This window comes from Ranitomeya variabilis, chromosome 1, assembly GCF_051348905.1.
Source record: "Ranitomeya variabilis isolate aRanVar5 chromosome 1, aRanVar5.hap1, whole genome shotgun sequence".
Lineage (NCBI taxonomy): Eukaryota > Metazoa > Chordata > Amphibia > Anura > Dendrobatidae > Ranitomeya > Ranitomeya variabilis.
In genome coordinates this window covers 360,658,222-360,664,980 of record NC_135232.1, presented here as the reverse complement: position 1 = coordinate 360,664,980, position 6,759 = coordinate 360,658,222, and the positions used below count along the sequence as shown (strand labels likewise).

General features: G+C 48.1%; 1 protein-coding gene across 1 annotated transcript in view; it reads left to right on the top strand.

Moving 5' to 3' along the window:
- The first annotated feature begins 5,362 nt into the window (after positions 1-5,362).
- The window catches only part of CDC42SE2 (CDC42 small effector 2), a 98,430-nt gene continuing 97,033 nt past the window's right edge, over positions 5,363-6,759 (top strand). The window contains exon 1 of the mRNA XM_077299931.1: positions 5,363-5,674. The gene's annotated coding sequence lies outside the window, so the exon portion shown is untranslated. The remainder of the gene's footprint in view (positions 5,675-6,759) is intronic.

The following is a 6,759-nucleotide window of genomic DNA, read 5'->3' as shown; positions in this document are numbered from 1 at the left end:
ACCGAATCCCCAACACGAAGTCGGGGACCCACACCGCGGCGGCGGTTGGCAAAACGCTGAGCCTTCTCCTGTGACAACTTCAAGTTGTCCACCACATGATTCCAAATCTGCTGCAACCTATCCACCACAGAATCTACCCCAGGACAGTCAGAAGGCTCCACATGTCCCGAGGAAAAACAAGGATGGAAACCAGAGTTGCAGAAAAATGGCGAGACCAAAGTAGCGGAACTAGCCCGATTATTAAGGGCAAACTCAGCCAACGGCAAGAAGGTCACCCAATCATCCTGATCCGCAGAAACAAAACACCTCAAATAAGCCTCCAAAGTTTGATTAGTTCGCTCCGTTTGTCCATTAGTCTGAGGATGAAAGGCAGACGAAAACGACAAATCAATGCCCATCTTAGCACAAAAGGATCGCCAGAACCTGGAAACAAACTGGGATCCCCTGTCAGACACGATATTCTCAGGAATGCCATGTAAACGAACCACATTCTGAAAGAACAAAGGAACCAGATCGGAAGAGGAAGGCAGCTTAGGCAAAGATACCAAATGGACCATCTTGGAAAAGCGATCACATACCACCCAGATGACAGACATGCCCTGAGACACCGGAAGATCTGAAATGAAATCCATGGAAATGTGTGTCCAAGGCCTCTTCGGGACAGGCAAGGGCAAGAGCAACCCGCTGGCACGAGAACAGCAAGGCTTAGCTCGAGCACAAGTCCCACAGGACTGCACAAATGACCGCACATCCCGCGACAAGGAAGGCCACCAAAAGGACCTAGCCACCAAATCTCTGGTGCCAAAAATTCCCGGATGCCCTGCCAACACCGAGGAATGAACCTCGGAAATGACTCTGCTGGTCCATTTAACAGGAACAAACAGTCTGTCAGGTGGACAAGAGTCAGGTCTACCAGCCTGAAATCTCTGCAACACACGTCGCAAATCCGGAGAAATGGCTGACAAGATTACTCCCTCTTTAAGAATACCAACTGGTTCTGCGACTCCAGGAGAGTCAGGCACAAAGCTCCTTGAAAGAGCATCAGCCTTCAAATTCTTTGAACCTGGTAAATACGAGACCACAAAGTCAAAACGGGAGAAAAACAATGACCAACGGGCCTGTCTAGGATTCAGGCGTTTAGCAGACTCGAGATACATCAGATTTTTGTGATCAGTCAAGACCACTACACGATGCTTAGCACCCTCGAGCCAATGACGCCACTCCTCAAATGCCCACTTCATGGCCAGCAACTCCCGATTGCCAACATCATAATTCCGCTCAGCAGGCGAAAACTTCCTAGAGAAAAAAGCACATGGTCTCATTACAGAGCAACCAGGGCCTCTCTGCGACAAAACGGCCCCTGCCCCAATCTCAGAAGCATCCACTTCAACCTGAAAGGGAAGTGAGACATCAGGCTGGCACAAAACAGGCGCTGAAGTAAACCGGCGCTTCAACTCTTGGAAAGCCTCCACGGCTGCAGGAGCCCAGTTAGCAACATCAGAACCTTTCTTGGTCATATCCGTCAAAGGTTTAACAACGCTAGAAAAATTAGCGATAAAACGACGGTAGAAGTTAGCAAAGCCCAAGAACTTCTGAAGACTCTTAACTGACGTGGGTTGAGTCCAATCATGAATAGCTCGGACCTTGACTGGGTCCATCTCCACCGCAGAAGGGGAGAAAATAAAACCCAAAAAGGGAACCTTCTGTACTCCAAAGAGACACTTTGAGCCCTTAACAAACAAAGCATTCTCACGCAAAACCTGAAACACCATCCTGACCTGCTCTACATGCGAGTCCCAATCATCAGAAAAAAACAGAATATCATCCAGATAAACAATCATAAATTTATCCAGATACTTCCGGAAAATATCATGCATAAAGGACTGAAACACTGAAGGAGCATTAGAGAGCCCAAAAGGCATTACCAAGTACTCAAAATGACCTTCGGGCGTATTAAATGCAGTTTTCCATTCATCTCCTTGCTTAATGCGCACAAGGTTGTACGCACCACGAAGATCTATCTTGGTGAACCACTTGGCACCTTTAATCCGGGCAAACAAGTCCGACAACAGAGGCAAAGGATACTGAAATTTAACAGTGATTTTATTCAGAAGCCGATAGTCAATACAAGGTCTCAAAGATCCGTCCTTCTTGGCCACAAAAAAGAATCCCGCACCAAGAGGGGAAGAGGATGGACGGATATGCCCCTTCTCCAGAGATTCCTTGATATACGAACGCATTGCGGTATGCTCAGGTACAGACAGATTAAATAATCTTCCCTTAGGAAATTTACTACCCGGAATCAAATCTATAGTGCAGTCACAGTCCCTATGAGGAGGAAGAGCACTGGACCTGGACTCGCTGAATACATCCTGATAATCAGACAAATACTCAGGAACTTCCGAAGGAGTAGAGGAAGCAATAGACACCGGTGGGGAATCACCATGAATTCCCTGACAGCCCCAACTTGACACAGACATTGCCTTCCAATCCAAGACTGGATTATGGGTCTGTAACCATGGCAGACCCAAAACGACCAAATCAACCCATTCTGCCGTCTATGATTTTTCCGTTCATTTCTAGTCTGAATTCTATCACATTGCATTAAATCAGGTGTTTGTTCAGACAACGCCACCAGAGGATTAGCAGTTTTGCGCTCCCGCAAACGCCGGTCAACTTGAATAGCCAGCGCCATGGAATCATTCAGACTTGTAGGAATGGAGAAACCCACCATCACATTCTTAATGGCTTCAGAAAGGCCATTTCTGAAATTTGCGGCCAGAGCACACTCATTCCACTGAGTAAGCACGGACCATTTCCGAAATTTTTGGCAATACACTTCAGCTTCATCCTGGCCCTGAGAAATAGCCAGCAAGGCTTTTTCTGCCTGAATTTCAAGATTGGGTTCCTCGTAAAGCAATCCGAGCGCCAGAAAAAACACATCAATATTCGCCAATGCCGGATCTCCTGGCGCTAGCGAGAAAGCCCAATCCTGAGGGTCGCCCCGCAAGAAAGAGATAATAATTTTAACTTGCTGAGCTGAGTCTCCAGACGAACGGGGTCTCAGAGAAAGAAACAATTTACAATTATTCCTGAAATTCCTAAACTTAAATCGATCTCCAGAGAACAGTTCAGGAATAGGTATTTTAGGTTCAGACATAGGACTACTGGTAACAAAATCTTGTATGCCCTGCACACGAGCAGCAAGCTGATCCACACTTGTAATCAGAGTCTGGACATTCGTGTCTGCAGCAAGCTTAAGCCACTCAGAGGTAAAGGGGAGGAAGAAAGAGAGCAAAAAAAAAAACAAAACTCAAAATTTCCTTTCTTATTATCCCACTTCTGCAATGCATTAAACATTCAACTTAGGCCTGGCATACTGTTATGACCCCAATGGCAGAGGGTCTCTGCAATAAATACCAAGTCTGCAAACACAAAAAACCAGCTCATAGGGCAGTGGTAACTGGGCTGACCGTATATCTAATCCTAGCACCACAAATAGCAGCAGCCGGGGAACGTGCCTACGTTGGTTCTAGACGTCTCGCGCCAGCCGGAGAACTAACTAACCCTAGAAGGGAAAAGATAGACCTTTCTTGCCTCCAGAGAAAAGACCCCAAAAGTTGGATACAAGCCCCCAACAAATAATAACGGTGAGGTAAGAAGAAAAGACAAACGTAAGAATGAACTAGGTATTTAGCAAAGAGAGGCCCACTGACTAATAGCAGAATATAGTAAGATGACTTATACGGTCAGCAAAAACCCTATCAAAAATATCCACGCTGGATATTCAAGAACCCCCGAACCGTCTAATGGCCCGGGGGGAGAATACCAGTCCCCTAGAGCTTCCAGCAAAATCAGGAATCACATTTAGTACAAGCTGGACAAAAAATAAGAGCAATACAAATAACCAAAAAACAAGGAAGCAGGACTTAGCTTAATTTTGCATGAACCAGGACCAGCAGACAGGAGCAAACAGAAAGGACTGATTACAACGATGCCAGGCACCAGACTAAGAATTCAGGAAGTTCATATAGCAACACCCCTGGACTAACGACCCAGGTGGATGCCAAACTAGGGAAAGACAATCTCAGAGTCATACCACTAGTGACCACAAGAGGGAGCCAAAAAAGTCTAATTCACAACAGGCGTGGATATGGGTGTGACTAGTTGTGAAATGGGTGTGGTCAGGGGCATGGCCTAAAATTTGCCGCTGCGCGCCGCTACTTTTACCCTCTTTGCCTTCTTCAAAAGTTGGGAGGTATGCAACTGATTGTCGGGAGAGTCTGAGATGTTGATTGGTCATGTCCATTTTCGTGTTGGTGATTACTTTGTTCTCCAGGAGATAAGCTGCAGGCAGAGATGTCAGCCAGTTGTCCTGTCACAGAGAACACAGCAGCACTCGGCACATTGAGCCGTCTTGTATATTGGAGAGACAGCCAAGATGGCTGCCAGCTTAATGATGTGCTGACAGCCATCTAATGTGTATTGGGCTTTACACTTGGTTATGAGACAATCCACCATTTCAGAGGCTGCCTTTAAACTTGTATGGCACACTTAGCTTGTCATTATTGATCCCTCTGATATTGCCATTGTCTATTCCCAGTGATTTACCTAAAATGGCACATGGTAGCGGGGGGTCCGCGTAAGGCCATGTTCACACCTTCAGCATTTGGTGAGGTTTTTTTTACCTCAGTATTTGTAAGCCAAAACCAGGAGTGGGTGATAATACAGAAGTGGTGACGTGTTTCTATTAGGCTATGTGCCCACGTTGCAAAACCTAAGCAGAATTTTCCTCATCAAAACCGTGCTCCCTTGCCAGAAAATCCGCTTGCGTTTTTCTGCTTTTTTTGCGTTTTTATCGTGTATTTGTCATGTTTTTCATGCGTTTTTTGCCATGCGTCCAAATACAATTCTATAGCGGTAAAATTGCTGCTATTGCCCAAAATTAATGAACATGCTGCGTTTTTTTCCACGATGCGTTTCCGCTGCGGAAAAAAACGCAGCATGGGCACAATTGCGGAATGCCATTAAAATGATGGGTTGCGTTTTTTAAGCGTTTCCGCAGTGTGGGCACATAGCCTTATACTTTTCCTCTGATTGTTCCACTCCTGGTTTGGGCTTACACATACTGACCAAACACTGAATGTGGCCTTAATGGTAGGTGCACGCGGTCAGTAAATGCTACGGACTGGACACTGTGTACTTGCACAGCGTCCAGATGTTCCAGCATAGTGGATAAGATTTCAAGAAATCCCATGCCCACTGTGTGTGTGAGCAGGTTGCGGGTTGCAGTAACGGACAGGAGGCAGAGGAAGGGTTAACTTTTACTTGAACAGGGGAATACTCCAGGCAGGGGTATGGCAGGTGATATGAGCACAATAGAGGTGCTGGGGGAGGTAATGAGGGCAATAGGCATAGCAACTGTTCATCAGTCTGACGGCTTCCTGACTGCAGAGTGCTAGGTTCTAACGGTGGTGCCGACGCGGTCAGCACGTGATGAATCCGGTGTCGTCCTGCAGGCGTTCATGATCTGATTCCTGGTGGTGAAGATGAGTCCTCGACGTCTTACACGGGGTCCTGCATTCGGGTTGCAGAGTGAAGAGCAGTCTCCAACACTGCCAGGGCTTAACGAAGCTCGGCAGAAGAATGCGGGTGAGAGAGGGAACAGTTCTCGGTGAGTCACCCGGGTTTTTCTTAGGCGGCACGCACGCGGTATTTGGCTCACAGCATTGGGTACCTTGAGTAGCGGGAGCCAACGGGCAAAATGCAGTTCTGCGGTCACAGTCTCTGTAAGCGGCAGCGGGGATACTATAGCGCGGGCCTGCGCTGTCACGGTGCTCAGAGGACGGAGCACCAAACTGCCCCTGCTGCGCGCTCCCACCAAGTCTGACTGCCTTTTCGCGCACTCTGCCCTTTTTAAGGCTACGTTCACATTTGCGGCCAGCGCCGCAGCGTCGGGCGCCGCATGCGTCATGCGCCCCTATATTTAACATGGGGGCGCATGGACATGCGGCGCACTTGCGTTTTGCGCCGCATGCGTCGCCCGCGTCGGGGCGCAGAGGACGCAGCAAGTTGCATTTTTGCTGCGTCCAAATTCAATGAAAAAAACGACGCATGCGGCGCAAAACGCAGCGTTGTGCATGCGTTTTGCTGCGTTTTTGTTTGCGTTGTGCGCTGCGGCGCCGACGCTGCGGCGCACAACGCAAATGTGAACGTAGCCTAACCTAGCTACGACCCCTGCTCTTGAGTGCAAAGGTCGGTCTGGGTTTCTAAGCTTTCCCCCAGACAACAAAGTCCCGACAGTTCTGGACCAAGAAATCCCCCGGGTCTGGTGCCTCTTCTTACACGTGCACCGCTGCGCGCGGATCACCCTCGGAGACAGACAGGCACGTCTCTCCAGACCGGAGCATGTCTATTTATCTTGTGCAGATGCGAGCCTCCAAAAGAGAAATCCGTACAATGTACTGGATGCGGTGAATCCGCACAGTTCAGCGATCACCTGTGTTCAATAGCGGCAGCGCTATGGAAGCGGAGGACATGTGCTGCGTCCAAAGCGCTGCCGATTACTGACCGTGGGCACGTACCCCAACACAAATACTCCACGTGTGCACATGGCCTACAGATTCCACATATGGACCTCAAGAAGGGACATGCTGAAGGAAGCTATGCTCCATTTCTGTGATATCTGTCTGCTCATGGACCTACAAAAGAAGTATTTTCTTTAGCGCTTAAAGGGGATGTCCAGGAATAGAAAAACAA